General features: G+C 38.1%; 1 protein-coding gene and 1 pseudogene across 1 annotated transcript in view; one reads left to right on the top strand and one right to left on the bottom strand.

The window, feature by feature from the left end:
- The window catches only part of LOC111142610 (phosphodiesterase 11A), a 392,040-nt gene that overhangs the window by 14,581 nt on the left and 350,144 nt on the right, over positions 1-27,315 (top strand). The window lies entirely within an intron of this gene.
- Positions 15,242-16,095, bottom strand: LOC111142617 (annotated as a pseudogene).

The raw sequence follows: 27,315 nt of genomic DNA, 5'->3' as shown, positions 1-27,315 counted from the left end.
AGAGGGCATTCTTTCTTGCCTCCACACCGCGGCATGGGGCTTCAATTTGTGACCAGCAGATGAGGGGAGACAGAAATGGACAAGTGATGGGGGAGGATTTGTGGGTCAGGTTGGAATGGGCACACATTATTTCCTGCTCCCATTTTGTTGTGTTTCTAGGCTCCAGAACCTGGGCATGTAGCCATACCCAACTGCAGGGAGGCTGGCAACTATAGCTTAGCCCTGCCCCAAAGTGGATCAAAGACCAAGAGCCATCTAATCATCATCTATAGCTTGAAGTGTAGGATCTTCCAGTGGGGAGCCATCCTCTCCAGAGGGTTCTGCTGGTTGTCACAGGCTGCAGCTCATGTGTGTGACTAACTTCTCAGAACAAGATTTGAGAGGGAAAACCAGCTTTGGAAAAGGGACCTGAAACACATGGAGAGAGGATTCTTGCTGTTTCAGTTTCCATTGTTGAGAATGGGTTGGAGGATAGGACTCTGTAGGTGGGAAATTTGCTGAGGAGATTGTGGTCTCTAATCTCAAAGGTCTAAAGGCTACCAGGGATGGAGCTAGACCTGGCTACATAATCCATGGGACCCAGTGAAAAGTCAAAATGGGGTTCTTGAGGCCGGCCACCCTTGCCCACAACCGATGGTCCACCCCAAAGGACTGCAGCCTCAGTGCCAGAACAGGCTTCATACGTGGATCAGGAGTGGGTGGGAGGCCACCGCAGAGCTGCTTACTGAGCACACTATGGTGTTAACAGTGGAAGCAGCCAGAGCTTTGCTCCACCCTGACATACCGTAGGTTCCTGATTCTCCTCATACCCATGCCCACAACCTCACTGGGAATGGAGGGCAGCAGCAGAATGTGAGCACCCTCCCATCCCAACCCCCATCAACCTGACCCTGTTGCAATCCTGGGTAGAAAGAGGTAGAGGTCATGGGGCTGGGGCAGGGAGCAGGAGGCTGAAAACCCATCAGAAAGCCAGATTGTGTGCAGCCCTGGGGCATGCTTCATCAGACTTCATGGACAAAACACAAATTCACCTTAAACTTCAAGTGTGTGTATAGGGGACCCTTTTTAGCATGGGGCTCAGTGTGCCGGCACTGATGCATACCCATAAAGCCGTTCCGGGCTGGTGCCCACACTATGTTTTTATCTATAAGAATAATGAGGATGGCAAACTCTCCATGGAAGTTTATTATTTTTTTATCTACTTCTGTAACACTTCACCCAAATGACTCTTGCTATTTATTCCATTTTTGATAATTTTAATTTTGGCTCACCTCTTTCTCTCCATTAAACTGTGAGCTCTTTGAGGGCAGATACTATGACCTTCTCAGCTTTACAGCACTCCCTGCATGTGGCATAGTACCTAGCATGTAGTAGCTAGGTACTCAATAAACATTTGTTATGTGAATAAGTGAGGAAAATGAGAGTACAAGAAGTTAGTCAGTAGGGCAAGTGGCTTAGGTACTAGGACTAAGTTATAAGGTCATATTAAGACCAGGGGTTTAGCTGATAAGGTTGAGCTAGGCCACTTCATAGGACAAGGGTCTTTTTATTTTCTCATACATAAGGTTGGGTTGGGTTCCCAGGTGAAGGGGTCAGGTACAAGGCTTTGACAGTCCAGGCTGTGAATTACTTACAGAAGTGAAGGCACAGGGAATGGAGCAATTCATCCCTTACCTGTAGAGAAGAGGAATTAGCAAAGCTGGGAGGTTGAAAGCAAGGGAAGAAAGGTATCAGCTACGACTAACCTAACAGGCCTGGGGCCTTGGGAAAACAGTGATTAGCAAAGGACATGGATTCTTCTTTTCATATGGTTATTTAGACGACAGTGATGATGTCTTTTAGGCCAGGCAGATTGATTCACTAGGGAGAGTATAAAAGGTCAGACTGGGAGCTCTCTACTTTAGGGGTGGTAATTTAAACCAAAATAATGTAGACAGCCCAGCACCAAGCCTTTAATGAAAGCGAATGCGTCACCACCACCACTTCTGTCTCCCACCAAAGGACCACAAGTGTTCTCATTTCTCTGCTCTGTACTTGTTTCCAGAGAGCATCCTCTGAGATTGTCAGATTCTTTTTTTAGACTCTGGATACTTTTATTTGGGTTATCTATCGTTACCCTAGTAAATGGTAATGGTCCGTGGATAAGTACGCAACTCTTCTGGAGTCACCTGTGACCAGTTGTGCTGAACAGTTAAATGACATTTCTAAAGACAGCACTCACAATCACAATCACAATCGCTAATGCTCCAGAGCTCGCTGGGACAACAGTATCAACAAACAAATTATCTAACATATTTCAGAGTTCCCTTCACTGTTGGCTTGCTTCAACCTCTCACCTTTCCTCTCTCCATTTCTTTATCCTGTGCTTTCCATTTCCTCTTTTCTGGCATGTCACACCTGTCTTCCTGTTGAGTAATTGCTTCGCCTCGTTCTTCCCAACTACCCTCTCTCTTCCTTTTGCCTTTTCTGTTCTTCCCACCCCACCTCCTGTCCTTCATCCTGCCTGTCCCCCTTTGCCTTATTCTATCTTCTCTTTCCCATGTCTGTTTCTGGCCCTCCCTGACATTACTGACCTTAACATAAAATGGCTGTAACAGGAGAATAAGTATTTGTTCCCAGTTTTTAATTTCCCAAGCAAATTTTTAAATCTCATAGATTCCCTCAGAAAACAACTGAGTTTCCTTTTTACTTCTATGTGGTCTGTAATTGTATCTTTCTTTTTAACTTTAACATCAGATACATGAAATATTTTTCTTTTAAAACACACGATTTTAATTACATTTCAAACTATTATCCCATGTGGCCCTTGGTTGTAATTTATTTCCTGAGAGTCAGTGCCTTGCAATATGAGAAAGACCTTGCCCCTCGAGTCCATTCTAAATAGAACAAGTGACAGGGAAATAGTATTTAAACAATTGGTATATAACATCCAGCCTTTTATTAAAATGAGAACAATGATAAATATTATTTCTTTGGTATACCTCTTAGATTCATATCTACCAGGAACTTTTAGCAATGGCAACACCGAAGTCACTATGCCAGGAATTCTCGGGCTGATTGCTTGTTTGAGGTCCTGTCTCTGTTAACCTAAAGTTCCTCTTAGTGAATGTCTCCTGCGGTGTTATTTTTTTCCCTTTTGTACACAGAAAAGAAATCTTTTCCATCCTCCTGAATCCACCAGGAAGCATGTGGGATTTAATCACCTCTGTTATTATATTGCTTTTCCCCCAATGTATTAACGCTCGGAAACTTGCTTAGTCATTTGTAAAATTCAGCCACAGGACTTGCTGTTGCCCTTCCACGACAATCCATCAAAGGAAAGTTAACCAGACTTTATAAGCTGTGTGGCCCTGTTTCCTAGAGCTGATATTTTCTCTTGACTGAAAACCACAGTGGATCTTTTTTTTTTTTTTTTTTTAATTTATTTGACAGACAGAGATCACGAGTAGGCAGAGAGGCAGGCAGAGAGAGAGGAAGGAAAGCAGGCTCCCTGCTGAGCAGAGAGCCCGATGCAGGGCTCCATCTCAGGACCCTGGAATCATGACCTGAGCCGAAAGCAGAGGCTTTAACCCACTGAGCCACCCAGGCGCCCCCCACATTGGATCTTAACACCTGCATCTTGCTTCATTATTTCTAGCAGAAGGTAATGCCCGACTTACGTGTGGACGTGTATTTTTTTAACCATCCAGCTTTATAAAAGATAATTTTTTTCCTTCCTTGATAAATGAATCTATTTATTATAAATGCATTTTTAATTCTGAAGTTCTCTGTAAAGATACAAAGCTAAAGAATAGGCCAGCGGCTTCCTAAAGCAAGCCTGGTGACCCTTTCCTAAGGCTTCGGGGCCATAAGAGTCAGAGTTAAGATGAGTGTGTTCCTCTATCACTGTCTCTCCCATTCTTGGACTCTGAGAAGACCCAATACATAACATTTCTCTTTCCTGCCCTGAATTGGCTGAGATGGGTGAGAAGACAGAAGAGGAAATGGGACATTAAAATATCACATTTATGGGGTGCCTGGGTGGCTCAGTGGGTTAAAGCCTCTGCCTTTGGCTCAGGTCATGATCTCAGGGTCCTGGGATTGAGCCCCGCATCAGGCTCTCTGCTCAGTGGGGAGCGTGCTTCCCCCCCCCCCTCTGCCTGCCTCTCTGCCTACTTGTGATCTCTCTCTGTGTCAAATAAATAAATAAAATCTTTTTAAAAAATCACATTTATAATTTGTTGAGAAGATTCTGGGGTATGGCCTTATATTTAAAAGCTTACAATATTCATCTCCAAAATTAAATAGACTTACTCTCCCAGATACAGATGATACTAGATGCTTACAATCTTCTCCACATAAGGGCCCATTCCTTTGAAACTTACAGCATTAAGGAACAGAGTAGAGGAATGCTTTCTGTGGGTAGCCTGACTCTAGAAGATTAAGGGGAGCAAGGGGCTGGGCCTTACATACTAATCAGGTAAGTTACCATGCCTTCATAGGGAGGAGCAAGGGGTGGGCCCAAAGGCTGGAAGGTTAAGGGAAATCCATTCTCATGGAATCCAGTCGCTCCTCCTCTCACAGAAGCCATGCCACCTCTCAAATAGATTATTTTACCTGAAACCTTGAGAGAACACTCAATGCCCCAACACTCTCCTTCTCCTGCTTTATCTTCCTTATCTTCAGTTATCCAAGCCAGAAACTTAGGCATTTTCTCTGATTCCGTACTTTTCTCCAACCACCATATTAAATCCATCAGAGAGTTCTTTTGATTTACTCTAACAGAGATACCAAGTCTATCCACTTCTCTCCATCTTTGCTGCCACAGCCCCAGTGCAAGTCACCATTATATTTCAACTACATTATTGAATCTGCCTTAAATTTTTTTTTTGCTCGTAATCAGTTCCCACATACGATTTTTATGAAGCGACAAGGAGTCTGTCGTGGATAGCAGTGTCTAGGAGGATGGGGTCAGATAGGAAGATGGGGCCACTTTGAAGACAACGAACAATGGAAGGCTTGTGAATAGGAGGGGGACACAGATCTGGGCTGCTCTGCACTCGTCATCTGTGGGAGCTTGGACAGATAACCTGCTCTCTGTGGACTTCAGAATCTTCATATGTAACATGAGAGGGCTAAGAAAATGATTTCTAAGATTTCCAGTTCTAAAATTTCATGTTAATAATGGAAAGGAAGAGGAAAAACCTTACAAAACACCTCTGCCCGAGTTGAACAATTAGTATCTTTCTAGCAAGACATGCTTAGTGTTGAATGAGCCACATGCTCGAGTCACTCGATAGTTACTAGTTGCTGCTCTGGAATGAGCCCTGGGTGGCTCAGGGCTGCCATCTGGCTGGAGGTGTAGACTAAGAGATTTGTAGTAGAGCTCTATTTGAGTAGCAACACCTTTTCTTTATATATCTTTGGGAAAGTTGGGAATAAGCCATTCCTTGGTAATGCCATTGGGTGATATCTCTAAGAAAGAAATGATTTGGGTTCAGGTTTGCTTTTGGGTCTTCTCATCAACTCCAGTAGAGGATATAGCCAACTGTTTTGTCGTAGGATCTGAGCCTCTTTATCTCTAAGTCAAAAAGAAAGTTTCAGCAGAATTATTCCAGTCTAAGAGTACAAATGAGTCTACACAAACAAGAGAGACCTTAGACATAGCAATAGTGTGCAAAAGATATCAGGTAATGTTCTCTGTTCCAAATTAACAACTTTACAACCTATATAATTCTGCTATTAGAGCTTAATTTCCCTCAATATTTCTGGCTTTTTCAGCTTTAAGAATTTCCAACTTTGAGGGCCCATCATTGAACAAGTTAACAGTTAACACTAAAGGGAATAAATCAACCACTTGGTAAGAGCAAGAATGGGACCAGGAAAAGTTCATGGATTGAGAAAAGCAAGGGAACCAAAGATAAACTGGCTAGTTCAGCTTTTCCAAAGGCAAACCATGTTTAAGTCATGTCTGCCTGACTTTGATGTGCTAGATATCCTCTGTCTTAACTCTATGATTTTCTCATCCTGAAGTTCTGATCTGAATTCTTAAATTATACAAACAAACATGGGTGCCTGGGTGGCTCAGTCAGTTAAGCATCTGCCTTCGGCTTAGGTCATGATCCCGGGGTCCTGGGATCAGCCCCGCATCTGGCTTCCTGCTCAGTGGGGAGTCTGCCTCCCCCTCAGTGCTTCCCCCATTCATGCTGTCTCTCAAATAAGTAAATAAAATCTTTAAAAAATTATATAAGCAAACAAAAGCCTTAGTAGAAAGGAAGCCCAGGGGATTCTATTACAGAGGTCAATCACTTTCTCAACATATTTCTATAAAGTACTTAGACAACTACTCCAGAATTGTTTTATGTTGTAAGGTTTGTAATAAAATCTTCTGAAAAATGCATCTTAAAGTGAACTAAATTGGACATTATAATGGCACAAGAAAAGACTTCCGCCAGTAAATTTCATCTTTACTTTTTATAAGCCTTAAAGTGTCAGTTGCTACTATAATTTGTTTTTTGGCTAATACAAAGGCAAAGAATTTGTATCAAATGGACTAACCAAACTAAAGAAAAATTAATAGCAATAGCTAACATTTATTAAATATATGTACTAGGCACTGTGCTAAGATATAATTATCTCATTTAATCCTCATAAAGATCTATGAAATAGATACTATTACTTTCCACATTTTACATACGAAGAAACTGGACTTTGAGAGGGTTAGTAACTTGCCCAAGTTTACACAGCTAGTAAGTGGTGGAGGCAGGATGCAAATCTACATGGTCTGACTTTGTCTACACTTTTACTATTATGGGATGTATTAGGGATTATGCTCATATTCTTATCACATGTTCAAATTTTTACCAGTACTGTCCACGAAAGAAGAAGGCTCCTTGACAGAATATGAAATGTCAGCAATTCACACCCATGGATATCAGACGATATTGATTATTTACATGTAGTGATCCCAGCAATTGCATCATATTTGGAGAGCTTAGGACAAGATGCCTCAGGAAACATCAGGGCATGCAGTGTAACCCCTTAACGCCTGAGCTGGCAAAATAATAATAGTAGTAATAGCTAATGTTTATAAGGAGTTTAGTGTGTGCCAGGCATTGCCTTAAGCACTTTATATATATTAATTCATTTATTATGCACAGCAATTTTATAAGATAGGTCAATAATCCATCATAGAGCTGAAGAAACTGAGGTACACAAAAGTTAAGTAATTTCCCTCAGATCACATAGCTAATAAGTTGGAGATCCAGGGTTTAAGCCCAGATTATTTGGAGCCACAATTTGTATTCTTATGATCTGATGCCCCTGTCGTGCTATATAAACATTGTGTAACAGGCTACTCAGTAACATCTTTTCACGATGCCCTTTACTGAAGTTGTGAGACAACTTTGATGTGGCTTATATAGTTGGTCTTTCCAGAAGCTGAGTTGTGAGTGTGAAACACGGATAGTTTCTTTAAAAAGAAAAACCTTTCATTTTTCATCATAACTGGTTGGTACCAAAACCTGTGAAGAAAATCTGTTTGCATCATTAGGAATTAATTAGAGGAAATTGTCGACAAATTTCTCATGCTATTTTAGACATATTGATAATCTGCAAGGCAGAGATAGAGTTGTTCTTTGCAGATCTTATGATTGTGTGTGTGTGTCCGTTTTAAAGAAAGAAATGTACATGTCTCTGAGAAATGACCTGGAGCTCTGGAGTATATAAACAAGCAAGTTATCCTGGAATAAATTGCACATATCTCTTTATCGTGAAACTTTGTGGAAGCTGTAGGTGAACTATAAGTCGGTCATCGAAGTTATAGCCACCACAGTAATTTATTGGACCAAAAGCTTTTTGTTGTTTGGCTGGAGGGCAAGTTCTTTGGGGGCATTTGTTGCTTTAGTCATGGACTGGTTTGATTGCTGGGGACAGACACCCACTGAAACAATCAAATATAATAAGTGGGGCGAGGGATAACATCCCAGAAATAACATCTAGGGAAATCTCCCAGAACACAAGACAGGAAGTTAAGCAAGCCTTATGGGGAAAGGGTTTGGCAAATGGAGAGATCCTGATGCTTCTAGTCTGAATCCTCTTCTGTATTCTGAATGCGGTGGCATATTTGTGTAGCATTTTATGATTTATACAATGCTTTAGTCTATATTATTTCAGTCCGTCCTCACTTCTGTGAAAGGTAGGAATCATTATTCTCATTTAGAAGGTGAAGAAATTGAGGCTTAGAGAGGTTAAATGGCCCAGAATTTTGGAGCTAAACAGTAGCAGAACTGGGACAGGAAAGTCAGGACTTTAAGGATCACATCCAGCATTTTTTGCCCTTCCCACGAACTTCCTTTATGACCGTGATCATGGCAGGTTTAACCCAAGGGAATATATTGGGAAATCATATATTATACTTACATTTCAACTTTCAGCTTTTGGAAAACAAAGTAAAATCAGGATTCTACCTTCACTTTCTTGGGTCATTTCATCATTTCTGTGAAATGGGCTGTATCCAGGAAAAGATATTTACAATTCACTATGTGCCTACTCTTCATGAAGCTCGAGCTTTAAGCTTTTGGAAAGCATACTTGATTTCTTCTGTGCTTTCCTTCTGCAGAAGTCAATCTTTGGTGAAGTATTTAATCATAGGCTAGAAAAAGAATGACCACCCTGTTGAATTTGGCGAAAAAGAAGAATGACAGTGTTAACTTGTGACTCTGTTTTGGTACATTAAGTTGAACATGAACTACTGTTTATTACCACTGATGGATCTCCTGGTTTTGGAATTGCATTTCACAGCAACAAAGGCAGTGGCCCAGAGCACAAATAGCTAACTCTTGAAAGTAGCATAGTCTTATGAAAAGAGCCTAAGCTTTAGATCCTAGCATCTCCAAGTCAGCATTCTAACTCAATTATTGGTAAATTACTCACATTAGGTAAATTTACTTACCTTCTTTTAGCCTCAGGTTCCTCATGTGCATAACGAGGCCAATAATATTCACTTTGAGTGACTGCTGTGAATATCATATGTGTGCCAAACACCTGGAACAAATACCAGGCCCATGGTAGTCTCTTGGTAAATGAGAGCATTCATTTTTATTATCGGAAGGATCAGTTTCATAATTATGTCCGTTCCTTTATAATTTAAACAGATCACAAACCGCTTTTAGTATCTCTTTTAAAGGCTAACTTACACATGCAATGCTAGAGTAATTGGTATGAATTGTCTACCTGATGCTGTCTACTGGCTCAGAAGACCAAGATTGGAAGCCAAAGTCATGGACTCTATCCATCCATCCATCCATCCATCCATCCATACATACATACATATATACACTTAACACTGCAGGCTTTGGCTAGTAACTTGAATTTAGTATAAAAGGAGGGCTCAGTGGAGAAATTTCCTAAAGAATTCATGCTATTTATAAGGCATCAGTGTGAATCATCTGCCCATGACAGATACTGTCCGTGAGGAAAATAGCATTGGTTCTCATCAAAAAGCCATTTCCCGGGGTGCCTGGGTGGCTCAGTCGTTAAGTGGCTGGCTGCCTTTGGCTCAGGTCATGATCCTAGGGTCCTGGGATTGGGCTCACATGGAGCCCCACATTGGGCTCCCTGCTCAGTGGGAAGCCTGCTTCTCCCTCACCTACTCTCCCTGGTTGTATTCCCTTTCTCGCTGTGTCTCTCTCTGTCAAATAAATAAATAAAATCTTTAAAAAAAAAAAGCCATTTCTTAAATTCCACTTCACAAATGTGTACCGAATACCTAATATCAGCCAAGTATGATTGTACTAGTGTAAAGCTGCATTGCATGAACCATAGCCAGAAATGGGCTTTATGAAAATACTGTTTAGAATCTATGTTTAAAGGCTTATAATTCATCTTTATCTTGTAAAAGGAAAGGAAAAAAAAACCCGTAAAATCTTCCCCTTCAGCATCTTAAATGTGTTCCTCACTATCCACAGCCAAGGAGGCTAGTATCCTTTCATCCTAGGAAATTGTTTCGGGCTTCGCCTCCCACCAAACGCTCTGAACTTTCCAGTCTCTTCCTTTGAAACAGTGTCCTTGATTGTTTCTCTCTGGCTTGTTCCTCTAATTGACTTTTTTTTTTCCTGATTGACTTTTTTTACATGCTCCTCTCTGTTTTCTGATTCGGCCTTCTTTTCTTTTCTTTCTTTCTTTCTTTTTTTTTTTGTAAGATTTTATTTATTTATTTGACAGAGACATCACAAGTAGACACAGAGACAGGCATGGGGGGGCAGGCTCCCAGCTGAGAGAGAGTCCGATGTGGGGCTTGGTCCCAGGACCCTGAGATCATGACCTGAGCCGAAGGCAGAGGCTTTAACCCACTGAACCACCCAGGCGCCACTTGGCCTTCTTTTCAAATGCTACCTATGTTTGCCATTGTCTTCCACCTTTTGAACCACAGCACATCCTTACACCGAGCCCAGGCAGCTGCTGTTCCACACACTGATCCAGATCCAGTGTCCTGAGCCCTCAATTGCCTGTTAGAGGAGACGGGAATAGAGTTTAGGCTCCCTATCATGACCTATCAAAAGTACTTAACCTTTCCTTGGAAATTTATTAAGAAATTTGGCCAAGATGCATTGATTTTTGCTGGACCACAGAAGAGTGTTTTAGCTGTGTAATTCCTTCTTGTGATGACTTTAAGAGGTTTGTTTTATCTCAGATCACTGCTAAGGCAAGTACACCTCTAAATCAGTTATTTGCAAAAATATGGATTATTGGGATTATTTCTCAACTGTTTTTATTTCAGTTGAGTCGAAAGAATTTGTGGCTAGGAAATTTACAAGCCGCCATGATCCCGTTTCAGGGAAAAGGCCAATCTGAAAAGATGGTGTCAGATGTCCTGTGGGTGGATGGTCTAAGATAACAGGTCAAGGAAATTACGCAGGTTTTTGTTACTCTGCATGTCACAATCGGAGTCAGTCCTGATGAATTACTAAGGGCCTTAAAACTTCCATCTGGTGTGTGTATGGGTTGGGGGAGACCTCCATGAGATCAAATTTAGAAGCACAAGGTGAAATATAAGAGGGAAAATTTTTATTTCAACCTTAAGTCTTTACTAGTCTTTGTGGATCTGGACTAAAGTTGGTTCAAGTTTTTATAATTAAGATTCAGATGATGTAACATATAAAATCTGAGTACACTGTGTGTTGTGTGGATGTGAAAAATCAAGCAGTCCTATGTTAATACCCAGGCTGAGTCACTTAACTGCCCACAACCTTGGGTCATTGTTTTACTGCTCATTACTTTCATTTTCATACATGTAAATTACCTACTGTGCAATTCCCAAGGTGTTCTTCCCAGTTGACAAGAACAGAGCCATTAGAGGTATTAACATCTTCTGTCATTGGTGTTTTGTATATACTTCTTTAGTACTCTGAACCACAGAATAGAGGAAACCTAAATCCGTTGTTAGCCCCTGCTGTCAAAACTGAGTTGTAATTAAGCCCACCAGGTACATCTTCATTAATGAAAAGTAGGGTCAAAAGGGTACCTCATTCCTGGTTAAAATACTTCAGTCAAGGGGGAGATGGGTGTTATGCCTACTTGGAACCTCTGTGGTTCAACATTGGTGAATTATTCAATCATCTATTTCTTGTTGCTTGCAACAGTGATTTAGTACGAGGTTGATACGAAGCACTTTTGTAGTAAGAAGCTATGTTTTGGTTACAGACCTCCTTCCCCTAACTGTTGTTGTTTTTTAAAAACTTCTATGTAACATAATAATAATTTTAGAGATTTCATGGCCAAAAAATCTTATGTACTTTCAGGATCTGAAAATCAATTTTACCATTCTGAATATTAAAAATTGCATACTGAGGTCCATTTCAGATTGCATGGAAGGCATATAAACCTGATTACCTACACTTTAATATCTTCCAATATTCATACAAAAGTTTATTGATTTTGATTAACCACCTACCCTTTAAAATTGTATATATACGCAACTAATGAATCATTGAACACTACATCAAAAACTAATGATATACTATATGTTAGCTAATTGAATATAATAATAAAAAATCAAAAAAGAAAAATAAATCAAATTGTATATATAGTGAAAGTTTGTTAGATGTTTTATAATATAAATAGATAAAATATATAACTCATATGGACTTCATTAATTATATGTATTTTTAGAATTATTATAGAAACAGTATGTGATATGTGAAGTCAGTTGAGCTGTATTATATCCCTTTTCTTATTTTCTTGTAAGAAAATGACCAAACTTACTAATTGTCCCCTTTGCTCACACAAGACAGCATACTCATCACTTAGACCCCTACAGAAACAGGAAACAGGAATAGGAATATTTATACAGTTTCTTTAAAGTTTTTTGAAAAGAAAGGAAAAACTCCTTTTCTTTAAATAGGAATAAAGATGCTTTTTAAAAGTCAGTTAATTTATTTTTTAGGTAACCTCTACATCCAATATGGGGCTTGAACTCATGACCCTGTGATCAGGAGTCAGATACTCTGCTGACTGAGCCAGCCAGGCACCCCAGGAAATATTTCTTAATGTGGCAAAGTTATTTTTGTTACCATCTAAAGTTTCTAGCAGATAATAAATATGGCTCTTATGACAAACTCAAAAAAAAAATTCATAGGCAGTTCAGCTAAATATATGGTAACATTTAAGGGGATAATGCTTGAAATACTCTTATTTCTTACAGAAAAGATATGGGGAAGGTGTGAAACTGGACAGATAGTATTTCAAAAGGGGAATTAAGTGCTTTGATACCTTGACAATGACATCTGTCATACATATGGAAAATGGGAGAACTATTGCCACCTGGACTTAAAGTAAATCCTGGGTTCTGCCACTTCTGAAAAATGTTTCTGCATGTGAAAATATCTCGTTGTGTCTTATCTAGTTAGGGGTTATTTGGAGAAATTACATAGTTAAAAAATATGTCTGCCTGCACATTATTATCAATCTATGTTTATTGATTAGATTCTTAATTTAAGATTACTTGTCGGCAGCATCAAAGTCATAAAAGTTGTGGACAAAACACAGTGGAAAGGATGGAAAGGACTGTCGAGAAGGAAGGTGGTCCTATTTAGTAGATCATCTGTAATACATGGTGATGTTAGCGCACAGTACAAGAGTGAGAAAAGTGAGCAAACGATGGTGTGTATGTGTAGTCCTCTGAATAAACATTCAGTTTTAGTACCAATAATCCCATGGAGTAAAGTTTTAATTTAGTGGTTCAGCCACAATGTTCCCATTAACATAGTGAGAACCGGGTTGTTAACTGCTCATGTATGTTGCCAAAGCGTAACCCTTAGAACTCTGTAAATTAAAGTAACAGAATGTGTGCTGAATATATTGGCAATGACAAGAGCTTTGGCCCTCCAGTTTTCATTGTATTGTCCATCTCCTTTTTTTGGACATTGTGAAATGTATCATATAAACCAAGGGGGAAAGGAAAATATGTATACCCAGCATAAAGAATAATTATGAACTGGACATTCTTCTATTCCACCAGGTTTAAATAGAAAACACAGCCATTAGCACTGAAGTCTTCTGCTGCCCCTTTACAATTATATTGTCCTCCTTCCTGAACCTCACCCCTGTTATCACAATCCTGAGTATTATGCAATTATTCCCTTGCTTTTCTTTTGTTTTTATGGCTTTGCCACCTATGTATGTTTTCCTACAGCACACAATTTTGTTTTATCTGCTTTTGAACTTTGTATAAATGGAATTATTCTATGTATATTCTTCTGTTTCTTGCTTTTTCTACCCCAACATGTTTTCAAGACTAATTCATGTTGAAGTGCATAGTAATAATATCCAATGCTATATAACATTCCTTTGAATAAATATATCACACTTTACCCATTCTACTGTTGACGGACTTTTGAGTTACTTCTAGGCTGCTGTTGTTGTTTTTCCTGCTATAAACATTTGTACATGTCTCCTGGTTTACTTGTGGGATATACTGAAAAATCCTTTCTCAGAGATGTCCTCATCCTAGTCCTCAGAACCTGTGACTGTTACTTTATGTGACAAGAGGGACTTTCAAGATGTGATTAACCTAACGATCTTGATATGGGGAGATTATTCAGGATTATCTGGGTGGGCCCAATACACAGTCAAAAGGGAAGGAGGGGGGTCAGATTGAGAAATTAGAAGATGCTGTGCTGCTTGGAAGTACATTCGAAGATGGGGGATCAGGCCATGAACCAAGGAATGTAGACAGCCTACAAAAGCTAGAAAAGGCAAGGGAATGCTTTTCTAGGCTCCCCTAGAGCCTCCAGAGGGAACACAGCCCTGCTGACCTTGATTTTAGGACTTCTGACCTCCTGAACAGTAAGAGAATAAATTTATGTTGTTTTAAGCCACTGAATTTGTGGTAATTTGTTACAGTAGCAATAGGAAACTAATATACTTGTGTGGGAGTTTCTTTGGAGTGTACATGTACAAGTAGAGTTGCTGGGTAATAGTTACTGCACATATCAAAGTTACTATTGATGACTAACTGTTTTCCCAAGTAGGGTCACACCAGTTACACTCCCTCTAGCCATGTGTTACGTTTCAGTTGCTCCACATTCTTAACACTTGATATTATCAGACTTCTTCATTTCTGCCAATCTGCTGTGTTAAAAGTTGCATCTCATTGCGGTTTTAATTTGTATTTTCCTGGTCATTAAAGAGGTCCTCAACACCCACCCCCACTCTTTCTTTTTTTCTTTCTTTTTTTTTTTTTTTGAGATGGTGATACCATCAACCATAACTTACCCAAATTATAAAAACAGCAACCTTAAAATCATGCACATCATTTGACTATTTCACAAAACTTCTTTTCAAAATTATAAATAGCTTTCCCAGTATAAAAAGACTCCTGTATATTGCTCAACAATATTAAACTCCGAAATCAACTTTAGAAAGCAGGGAGTTATTTTCTCATTTTGGCCTTAATTTTTTGTTTTGTTTTGTTTTTAACCAGTTTAAAAAATATGGTGGGAAGTGTGTTGGAAGGGGTAGAGAAAAAGGGGTTTACTGCTGATGGATTCAACGTATTTGAAAATGTGGAGGTAACATAAAGGAAAAACTTCAAGAGCAAAAATATATTATAGATATATTTTTATTTTTTATTTTATTTTTATTTTTTATTTTATTTCATCTTGCTGAAAGGCAGGATGAAGATGAAAGGCAAGATGAACAGATGAGAAGTTTTTGTATCAGTTGTTTATATGAGAGAGAGGTGTTCCTGAAATATATGTGTTTATAGAATCTTCTTTAGGATAATGTTGGCTATCTTGAATGAGTATAAAATTGTACAAAAATGATATTGAAAGAGCCCAGGTACTTTCCTAAAAGTTTACCCGTTCCATCATTTAGATAGCCAGTTTCTGAATATATTCAATATTAGCTCCCTTACTCGTAAGTCTACTTGGGAGTCTCCCAAAAGCATTAAGTTGCTATTGTCTTTTGGTGGATTGAAATATTCTGTTTTTATTAAATATGTGTATTAATTCCCCTCTTTGTCCTTTGAAAGCCTTATTTTCATCAAAATCTGTGAGGTGGGACACTTCTTTGATATTTGGATGATAATACTCTTATAGTATATCACCTATTTCATACAGAAAATATGAACACAGGGATATTGTGTTGTTGGAGCTCATCAAATAAATTCTTATTTCCTTCCTTGAACATGACATCAGATTCTTCCATAATTTCTTTAAGTCTAGCTTTTGATAAAGCTTGTTCAACTGGCAGATTATGTGACTTAGTGTTCTATTCTACCATATAAGGATAGTTCTAGTCTCTGGTAAGAACAAGATCAACTTTAATAACATAATACTTTTCTTTTAGTTGAATATCTTTTTTTTTTGACATTTATCTATAAGTAGTTTACAGTTGTTGATGATACTATAATGTGTTGGGCATCTTTTCCCTTTGTATTTCCTGAGTGTGATATCAAAGTCGATTATTACCAGAAGTATGGCAGCTCCTCCTTTGACAAGACCATGGTCACAGACAATGTTTTTCTACCCTTGTAGGGTTCTTGATGAGAACTGGATGTTTCTAGAGTTTTGGTATCCTTTTCACAAAGATAGCAGACTTTAAGTTAGTCATTTCTTAGCTATTCAATATTCATCTTAATCATCTTGATCTTCTTCTGTATCCTTCTCTTCAAGGTAAATATGTGTTGGGTCAATACCACCAGTGCCACCAGCACACAAACTCTGGCATTGAGCCCACTGACATAGCCAGCCAGGGCCTTCATTTGTCTCTTAGCCAGGAAAAGAAGAGACTGATTATAGTGGGCAGTGGGGCACACAATGCTTCACAGTTAACCCTTTGAAGACCAACCTCCTTAATGGTTATATATATTGTAAATATCTTTCCCTACTTTATTGCTTGCTTTTCGTTCTTTTTTTTTTTTTTAAGATTTTATTTATTTATTTTGGTTATTACTATTATTTGAATCTAAAATGAGTTACTTATAGATAGCATATCGATGGGTCTTATGTTTTTATCCATTATGATGCCCTATGTCTTTTGATTGGGGCATTTAGTCCATTTACATTCAGGGTAACTGTTGAAAGATAAGAATTTAGTTCCATTGTATTACCTGTAAGATGACTGTTACTGTATATTGTCACTGTTCCTTTCTGGTCTATGTTACTTTTAGGCTCTCTCTTTGCTTAGAGGACCCCTTTCAATATTTCCTATAGGGCTGGTTTGGTGTTTGCAAATTCTTTTGTTGTTGTTTGTCCTAGAAGCTCTTTATGTCTATTTTCAGTGACAGCCTAGCTGGATATAGTATTCTTAGCTGTGTATTTTTCTCATTTAGTGCTCTGAATATATCATGCCAGTCCTTTCTGGCCTGCCAGGTCTCTGTGGCTAGGTCTTCTGCCAGTCTAATATTTATACCATTGTAGGTTACAGACCTCTTGTCCTGAGCGCTTTCAGGATTTTCTTTGTCTCTGAGACTTGTAAGTTTTACTCTTAGATAATGGGGTGTTGACCTATTTTTACTGATTTTGAAGGCGGTTCTCTGTGCCTTCTGGATTTTGATACCCGTTTCCTTCCCCAAATTATGAATGTTCTCTATAATTTGCCCCAATATACCTTCTGCCCCTCTCTCTCTTTCTTCTTCTTCTGGGATCCCAATTATTCTAATATTGTTTTGTCTTATGGTATCACTTATCTATCTAATTTTCCCCTTGTGATCCAGTAGTTGTTTTTCTCTCTTTTTCTCAGCTTCTTTATTCTCCATCATTTGGTCTTCTATATCGCTAATTCTTTCTTCTGCCTCATTTATCCTAGCAGTTAGAGTCTCCATTTTTTTATTTCACCTCATTAATAGCCTTTTGATTTCAACTTGGTTAGATATTAGTTCTTTTATTTCTCCAGAAAGGGATTCTCTAGTATCTTCTATGCTTTTCTCAAGCCCAGCTAGTATCTTTATAGTTGTCATTCTGAATTCTAGTTCTGACAGCTTACTAATGTCCATATTGAACAGGTCTCTGGCAGTTGGTACTGCCTCTTGTTCCTTTTTTTTTTTTTTGAGGTGAGTTTTTCTATTTTGCCATTTTGTCTTGAGAAGAATAGATGAATGAGAGAACAAAATGGTAAAAGGTAAAAATGACCCCAGCAAAATATACACTAAACAAATCAGAAGATACCTGAAACCAGGGGGAAAAGAAAGGAAAAAGAAAGAAAGAAAGAAAGAGTGAATGAATGAATGAATGAATGAATGAATATGATCAAGCTGGTGAATAGAACAGAGCCACACTAGATTTTGGGTGTAGTTTCATCTGTTAGAAGAAACTGCCTTCTAAAATTTTGAAGAAAGAAAAAAAAAATATATATATATATACACACACAAATAAGGGGAAATACAATGAAGGGATGGAATATGACTGTAAAGAAGAAAATCTAAAAATATTTTAAAAAAGGAATTGATGAGAAGTTGGTAGAAAAAAAGAAAGAAAAAGAATTTTAAAATAAAAGGAGAGAATGTGATCAGGCGGGAGACTAGAACAAAGTCATATGCCAAATTTATATTTTGGTCTGTTAGAAGAAACTGTACCCCAAAATTTTAAAGAAAGAAAAAAATATGTATATACAAAAAATAAGGTTAAATACAATGAAGGGATAAAATATGACTGTAAGAATGAAAATTAGAAAGGATTTTTAAAAAGGAACTGAAAAGATGTTGGTGAAAATAAGAAAGAAGAAAAATTCAAAAAAAGAAAAAGAAAAAGAAAAAATAAAGAAAATTTTAAAAACTTAACTTCAAAAGATAAAAAATATGGGAAAAAAGCCATGAATTTTATCTGCTATATTCCCCTAGCACTGGAAATTTGCAGTTCTCATTGATGGATAAACTTGGTCTTGGCTGGGTGTTCTTGCTGATCTTCAGGGAGAAGGGCCTGTTGCAGTGAGTCTCAGATGTCTTTGCTCGATGCAGAATTGCACCATCCTTGCCAGGGGCCAGGCTAAGTAATCTACTCAGGTTTGCTCTCCGTAGCTTTTGTTCCCTGAACGCTTTCCATACAGCTTTGGAGGATGGGAGTGAAAATGGCGGTCTCCCAATCTCCAGCCCCAGAGGAGTCAGAGGAGCAGAGACCTCGGGGTCCCCCTCTTCAGTGTGCCCTCAGAGCAAAGCAGTCAATCACTCCTGTCTCCCTGGTCTCAGGCCACACTGAGCTCACCTGGCCTGTGACTGAATGTTTCTATCTCTGGTGCATGGTTCTGGAGTCTCCAAACCCAGTCTATTCCTTCAGCGTACTCCCATGCTGCTCCTTCCAGTGAAGGAAGGGGGTTCTTCCCGGATATGCTACTTGTGGGGTCCCTGCTTGAGAAGCAGTGGTCCAAATGTGCCTTGGATCACAGTTTATGGCAATTCTGAGCTGAGAACCTACTCCTCAGCTGCATCTTTGGAGCTTGCCTCCCTGCTCTGATACCTGGGAGCTCTGCCACACTCAGCACCCCCCTCTTTCTGTAACCCTGAGGGTCCTGAGACCACACTGTCCCAGTGAAGATTCCACCCCCTGATTAGCCACTGGTATGATGTCCCTTCACGGAGCAGACTTCTAAAAGTTCTGATTTCGTTCTCCACTGCTCTCTCACTTGCTGGTAAGTGGCTGTTGGAGGCTCCCTCCCCCACAGCATATCTCCCCAGATACTGCCTCGGATTCACTTCTCTGCACATCCTACCTTTTAGAAAATGGTCGTTTTTCTGTTCATAGAATTGCTGCTATTCTTTTCTTCAATCTCCTGTTGAGTTTGTAGGTGTTCAGAATGGTTTGATAACTACCTAGCTGAATTCCTGGGAACAGACAAAATTTAGGTCCCCTACTCCTCTGCCATCTTGCCTGTACTCTTGCTTTTCATTCTTAATGGTGAATTTAAAGTCTGAGTTTTACTGTGATTTATTAATCTTCTCATTAAATTTTACATTATTTGCTTCTTATTTAAGAAACAAGGTTATAGAGAAAATATTTGATATTGTCCTTGGCAAATTTTATAACTTGGTATTTTATATCAAGTATTTAATTGCAATTCATTTTTGTGTTGGTGCATAGGAAAGGAATACAACTTCAAGTTTTTTTCTGTTTGGTTAAACAATTGACCTTGTGTCATTTATTGATTAGATCACCTTTTCTCATGACCCGTAATGTCTGCTTTGTCATAAATTCTTTTTCCATATAGTCATGGATTTATTACTAGGCCATCTATTCTTCCTTTGGACTATTAGTCTGTGCCTGCACTAATATCATACTGTCTTGATTTCCATTGGTTATAGTAAGTCTTGATATCTGGTAGAGAATCTCCCAACCCCTCCCCACACCTTGTTCTTCAGAAGTATCTTGGCTTTTATTGGCCCTCCTTTCTTTCCTGTAAATTCTGTAATCAGCTTGTTGAGTTTCTGTTAGAATTGTGCTGAAGTTAAAGATCAATTTGGAGAGAATTATAACATACTTTATGATATTTAGTCTTCTTAACTGATAATATGACAGATCTTCCTAGTCACTATTCTTTAATGTCTTTCAATGAAATTTTTAAGCTTTCTCTATAGAAGGCTTAACATTTTTTACTTTATTGTAGATACTAAAAAATGTTTTTTAGCTATTTTAAATTGTGTGGTTTAAAAATTTACTTTTTAGCTAATTGTTGTGGATATCTAGAAATGTAATTCACTTTTGTATATTGATTTTGATTCAACATCTCTCTTACTAAATTAAATTCCTACTTAAAATTATTTTTGGCAACATGACATAAATAACTAAAATGTAAATTTTAAGGGAAAGGAAAGTAGTATTTATTAAGTTTCTACTATATGCCAAATAGTTGACACAGGTTATTTCACTTAATCTGCACAACTATTTTATTGCTTATTTCCTCAACAAACATATATTAGGTAATCCCTATGTGTTAAGGTTTTTTTTTTCTTTGAGATTTTCTTCATAAGCAATCATAGCATATACAAATGATGAACATTTTTGTTTCTTTTCAATCCTTTACCTTTTATTTTTTTCTTTTGCTTTACTGTGTAAAGACCTCTAGTACAATGTAGAATAGGGTTGATGAAAACAGACATCCTTATCTTGAACTTGAGCTTATAGAGGATGCTTTCAAAGTCTCTTTGTTAGGTATAAAGTTTCTCTGGGTCTTCTGAAATGCCTTTAATTGGGTTAAGAAAGTGACTTCCATTCCCAGTTTGCTAAGGAGGTTGTTTCTCTTCTTTTAAATCACAAATGAATATAGGTTATCCTATAAAAAAGATTATCCTTTTTTCTTTTTTTTGGCTTCTTTTAAGATTTGATTTTTTTTTTACCTCAAATTATTAATATACTGAATTACTTTAATTGAGCTTCTCATGATAAACTAATCTAGAATTCCTAGTAAAAACCAATTTGGTCTTAATAAGTTATCCTGTTTATACATTGTCTGATTTGTTTTATAAAGATGTTTATTTTCAGAGTTTTTGCATCTGTATTCACTCATAAGTGAGATTGGCCTATATTTTTATTTTCTTATAATATCCCTGTCTGGTTCTGAAATGTGTTATATTACAAATGATTCTTATTCCATTGTATGGAATAGTTTGTGTAAAATTAGAATTTCCTAATGCTTGAATGGTAGAATTTCCTGGAAATTCATCTGGATCCTGTGTATGTGTGTGTTTGTGTGTGTGTGCATGTGTACACATGCCTGCACACACACCTAATGGAACTATTTTAAACTACTGATTCAATTTCTTAAAAGCTTTAAAGAGTTGGTTTTGTTAACATGTATGGATCTGTTTATTTCTTCTAAGTTTTCAAATTTATAGACACAGAGTTGTTCAAAACATTTTATCTGTTTAATCTCTATAGCAACTATAGCTTTACCCCCTTTTTATTTAAAAATTTTAATGCCTTTCTGGGGCATCTGGGGGGCTAGGTTGGTTAAGCATCTGCCTTCTGCTCGGGTCATGATCCCAGCTAGGGTCCAGGGTTCGAGGCCTGCATTGGACTCCTTTCTCAGCGGGGAGACTGCTTCTCCATCTCCCTCTGCCTGCTGCTCCCCCTGCTCATGCTTTCTTTCTCTTTATTTGTCAAATAAATTAATAAAATCTTTAAAAAAATTTTTAATACCTTTCTTTTTTTTTCCTTTTGATTATATTCTCTAGATTGGTATATTTTATTACTTTTTGGACCTTTATTGACCCTCTTTATTATATGTTTATTTTCTTTTTCATTGACTTCACCTCTTATTTTTATCATCTTCTCTCATCTTTTTGAATTTTGTTTGCTATTCTTTTTTTTCTAATTCCTTGTGGCTGGATATTCACTTCACTAAGTTGAACTTTTCTTTCTTTTCTAATGTAAGCGTTTAAGACTAAAACTTTAAGAATCTTTATAACTTGGGGCGCCTGGGAGGCTCAGTGGGTTGGACCTCTGCCTCCGGCTCAGGTCATGATCTCGGGGTCCTGGGGTCAGGCCCTGCATCGGGCTCTCTGCTTGGTGGACAGCCAGCTTCCCCCCTCTGTTTGTCTGCCTCTATGCCTACTTGTGATGTCTCTCTGTCTCTCTCTCTGTGTCAAATAAATAAATAAAATTTTAAAAAAAGAATCTTTATAACTCTGTTATACAAAACTGTCCTTGTTTTGATACATAATACTTATAACAGCACCCTGTTATTTTTCTAAATATTTTCTAAAAAGTTTATGATTCCATTTTGGTTTTTCTGAATGATAAGCTGTTCAGCAATGTATATTAAATTTTCAAATACATTTTTTCTTTATTTTATTTTTCTAACTAAAGTGCATTGTAGTTAAATGATATATTCTGTATGATACAGTTGTTTGACCTGATGATTTCAAATCGGTCAGCTTGCTGATCCAGCTCATAGTCAGTTTTCCCAACTGTTTGATGTCCACATGACCAATAGTATGAAGTGTCCTGTGTTTGGGTGTAGGGTGTAGCCAGATGTATCAGATGTTCTTGTATATGTGCATGTTGGTGGGTAGGCTATGGTGGGGGAAACATGCTCATAAGGTGTTCTTTCTTTTTAAGTAAACAGAGGGATTGAGACACTACAAAGTTTTAAAGTTGAATTTCCCATTGATATTAGAAACCTGTTACTGCTTCGTCCATGGGAGCATGAAAGAGTCTTATAGATTTGGCAGCCCAGGGTTTTTGTGGATTTTGCTTCTGTTGTTCCATCCTATGCATACCGTAAACCAGGGAAGAATGGTAGGTGGTTAAACTGCTCATTTTATTAAAGTGAATTGAGATTTATGGAACGGTTATAGAATGGTTCCTGACCTTGTCTAATCTTTCTAACCTGCCAAACCCAGACCGGAAAACTGTGATGGTTGGCTCTGCCAAGGACTTGATCTATTTTGTAAAAAGGCCATTACGGTGTTCTGTCAGCCAGTCAAGGAAATATCTGGAACAAGGCAGCAGTCAGGGAGACCAGTTTCAGGAGGGGCTAATTCATCCTATCCAAGGTGGAATAATTTAGACAAGCCTGCCAAAAATCAGTGTGACTCAGTTCTCCAGGATATCTGTCTAGAAGGCTCCTACTTATAAGCGTTTCTTAGAAAGCATCTTGGTGCTTTATCCTGGAAAAGATACCCTGAGTGCTGATTCCACTCCTGTGTCTGTCCAGATTATTTATGAATGATTTGTGCTGGTGGAAACAAACCTCTGATAGACCTAACCACATATCAGCACCTTCAGTTTGATACATGGGTCTTCGCCTCATATTAGAGGGCTAGAGATTCATGTCACACTGTTTCATGATGCAAATGACCATATAACTTTTGAGGCGTGTCCAAGAACTCTCAGTTCTGCTGTTTACTTGCAGCCAAGCTAGGATGAGCACCAGTGAAATGGAGAGCCTGGTATAGGACAGGAAAAGAGGATTTCAGGGTCATGGTGACTTATAGAGGTGAATATGGAACCAGTGAATATGGAACCAACCAGCCCTAGGGAAGTAGTGACATGGAACTTCCAAGTCTTCTTCCCAGTGAAAGAGCCTGATCTTTTCTAATGTGAACTTTGAGTGGTTGAACACTCTTGTGGCTGCAAGATTTGTTCTTAATCACTTTCTTTCAAACTTATCATCTACTGGTTTAATAGTTTGTTGAGAATTTTGTTTTGTGAACCAGTGTCAGGCTGCTAATTTTTAGTTTCTAATATTTTCATTTTGGAAAATCAGGATGTCTTCTAGCATTATATACATTGTGCCACATATGATGTTGTGATGTTTAGCAATTAAATGTGGAGAAGGTCAGATTCTAAGAGTTGAAAGATCTATCTATATGAGAAAGTTGCCCAACTATAGTATCTTGGCAATCCTTTTGTCCTTTGTTCTCTGTGATTTTCAGAAAATATCAAATTCCTTTGACAGTCTGTGTAGCAGTTCAATTGGACTGAATTTTTATGGTAAAAAATTTCATAGCCAGGACAATGATAGCTTAAAAAAATAGCAGGGCTATTTAGACTGGTGCTATATCCTGCTAAAAGTGTAGAGAGCACTAGGGTGCCTGGGTGGGAAAGGTCAGGCCCTGACTGATACAGTTGCTAACGAATTAGTTATATTTTGAGGCCACTTTTCAGGTTATCTCAATGGCCCACAGTTTGAAAAGTACAGGGAGGTTTCTGCTGGAGGTGGTCTTTGTTAGTTTTATTTATTTATTTATTTATTTATTTATTTATTTGAAGAGAGAGAGAGAGAGAGAGAGGGCGCAAGTGAGCACAAGTAGGGTGAGAGGCAGAGGGAGAGGAAAAAGTAGTCTCCCCACTGAACAGGGCTGGATTCCAGGACCCCGAGATCATGACCTGAGCCAAAGACAGAAGTTTAATAGATGCCACCCAAGTACCCCCCTTTGTTAGGTCTTAACAAATGGTGAGACCAAGTTTCTAGTGTATCGCTGTTACATTCATACTCCCAACCCAGATCTAGTTTTTCATGCATCACTGTCTTGTCCTTGGCTTTCCCTGTATTCCTGGTTCCTGACTGTTTGGTGCCTGAACCATGACTCCATGCTGATCAACCCTTCTTCATATTTGCAGACTTCTTGACCTTCCTGGTTCTACCTTATAGCCTCACTTCCATGATTCACTGCAGTTCTTGGATGTCTGCTCTGTAATAGGAAGGAAGGTGCCTCTGGCTGACTCTTTGCATAGCTTTCTCTTCAGGTACTGGCCTTTTCTCAGACATTTTAGTTACACACAGTAAAACTTATAGACCATGGAGTTGTATTTTAATTCTACATACAATATATCTATAGACTTACAGTATATTTGTAATAAAGATCTGTGCTCTCTATTAAAGAAGTTTAATAATTCATCACCTTCTTTTGTACCACCTCATCTACAGTTTTGGTTTCAACTCTGTTGTAGTTTTCCCATTGTCTTGTGTCTTTTGCCTTGAGATTTATTTGTATTTGTCATAAGAAAGATAAACAAAAATAGCCATGATGACTATAGTAAGGGCCAAAGAAAAGTGCCAACTAAGGGAAGAACAAAGAAAGAACACCAGCAAACCAAGTTGACTCTAGCAACATAACTAAAATGGATAACCATGCAAGCAACTAGGTAATGACAGTGACACCTAATAACGAGTTCAAATGACAATAACAGTGGTTTCGAAACCTCATATTAAATTCTTTTATGGCATAGGTTAACCGCTAATTCAATTTGGAAGATTTAAATGAAAGTATGCTCATTAAGCATTTACCAAAGAGGGCTGACCTCTATGTATTTGCAAATTGCTCCACCACCCACCATACCACTTAAGGTCCATTAAAAAAATGAAGCCTCTAAAACATATGTATTTTTGGGTAATATTTTGTACTATTCAAATCTAAAGAATTTTTGTGAAAGAATTCAGAGAGACAAGATTTTTACTTACCGGAGGGAAATGACGTTCTATGAATACATATTAAGAACAACAATGAAAATTTTGTACTTTTCTCAGCAAGCATTGACTTAGGAGGCCCAAAGAATTAACTATCTAGTTATTATGTCTTTGTTTTTATGCATTATAATCTCAAGCCTTACCTCAATTCGGAACAATTAGTTATCCTTGGTATGGAGAAAAGCAGGATAGTACATTTGAAATCTTTAAAGACAAATCAAAATTTTCAAGAGCTTAGCCTTTTAAGAATTTTCTAGAGAATAAGTGATGTTTATGATAAATCATAAATGTAAAGGAGATGCTTTTATTAATGAGGATCAAATGAGTGTTACTAATTGATATACCAATAAAAGCAACTTCTGTTTAAGCCTCAGACAGTTTGGCAGTCTATCAGTTTGAGTTTCAAGGTTTATTCCTTTTACAGTTCATATTTCCATTAGCTTCTCTACATTGCAATTCCATCTGGCAGTTTAAAGAGATGTAGATAAAACATGGGACTGAACTTGATATCCAAACCTTTCTTTGCAGGGGTGAAATAGAAGGGTGCTGGAGAAGGTGTACAGGCCTGGTAGGTTTGGCCTTGGGGGAAAGTGGATAGAAAACATAACGAAACAGAACAAAGTTAACACATACACTTGTCCTGAAAGCTCTAAAGCAGAGGTTTATAATCTATTCTGCTCAGAGCCCTGGAGGCCTTGGACTTATTAAGGGACTTCTAATTCAGTGGTTCTTAACCAAGTCAGATCTCCTATCCAGCCCCTCCTCCCACCTATATGATGTAACTGGTCGGCTAGGACCACTGTAGTTATCTAAAACTCCTCGCATGAGTCCAATTTTACCAAGGGTTGCCAACCACTGTTCTATTCCTATGAATGTATAAGTGTCTGTAGAAAGGAGAAATACCATCTATACACAAATATCTTGTATCACCTTTTCTCTATAATTTATGGAAACAATGACTCAGATACAAATTCATTAAACATATCACGGAATTAATAGGGCCTTTATGCATTTACATGTTTCCTCATATGTATGTTTTAAAAACAAGATTACCACCATGTCGACATTCTCAGATTTGAAAAGTCTGATCATTTTGGTTATGAAGAACCCAAATTAGGGTTGAAATTGTTAAAACAATCATCCTTATGGGTTAAATGGTGCTCAAGACCAGTTCTTGGCTTAATCATGAGCACTGGAAAATTTTACTATAAAGTGTTGGGGAGATAAGCTTTAAATACAGAGAGGATGAAAGAGATCTTATGTGATCCATGCTTATCATGAATCTGAGACCTGGATAAAATTCTTAGCTCTGGCTCCTGCCTTGGGGAGCCTTGAGTGGTTTCTCAGAGGAGATGAAAAGAAGGGATGGACTCCCTTTTGCTTTGATGCTCCTTATGTGTCTCTAAATTGTGTCTCTTTGGAGCTGGCTGGGATTCTTGAGTGCAGCGAACCCTTTTCTTAAGGACCTGAAAACTCAGACTACAGAAGTTCATTCTTTCTATACCCTCAGTAGATCTTATAGGTAAGACCAATTTTTTGGGTGTGCTATGTAGCATCACATTTGACTGAGGAACTTACAGAATTGGCTGCAGAGCCTGAGGAAGAAGTGTACCAAATTACTGTTCTCTATATAGCGGGCAGAGTTCAGTTCCATTGCTAAAAAGTAAAAATTGCTCTTGGCCTTATTACTTTTCTTTTAAATATTAAAAATCATAGCATCATATGCAAAAATAGGTCTGCACAAAAGGCTGAGAAAATCTCTGCACTACTTTTTATAAGAGCAGTTATACTTAAAATATTTCAGATAGGAAAAATATTATGACATAAAAATACTTAAAGCAAGAAGAGTCTACCACAATCATGAGAAACTCATTCCAGATTTTAACAACCTTATTAAAGAAGCCCTTACTTTAACTTATTAGAAATCTC

Source organism: Enhydra lutris, unplaced genomic scaffold (genome assembly GCF_002288905.1).
Source record: "Enhydra lutris kenyoni isolate GAN:26980312 unplaced genomic scaffold, ASM228890v2 scaffoldscaffold1, whole genome shotgun sequence".
In the NCBI taxonomy this organism is placed as follows: domain Eukaryota; kingdom Metazoa; phylum Chordata; class Mammalia; order Carnivora; family Mustelidae; genus Enhydra; species Enhydra lutris.
The sequence above is the reverse complement of the archived record's forward strand: the minus strand, read 5'-3'. Positions and strand labels throughout refer to the sequence as shown.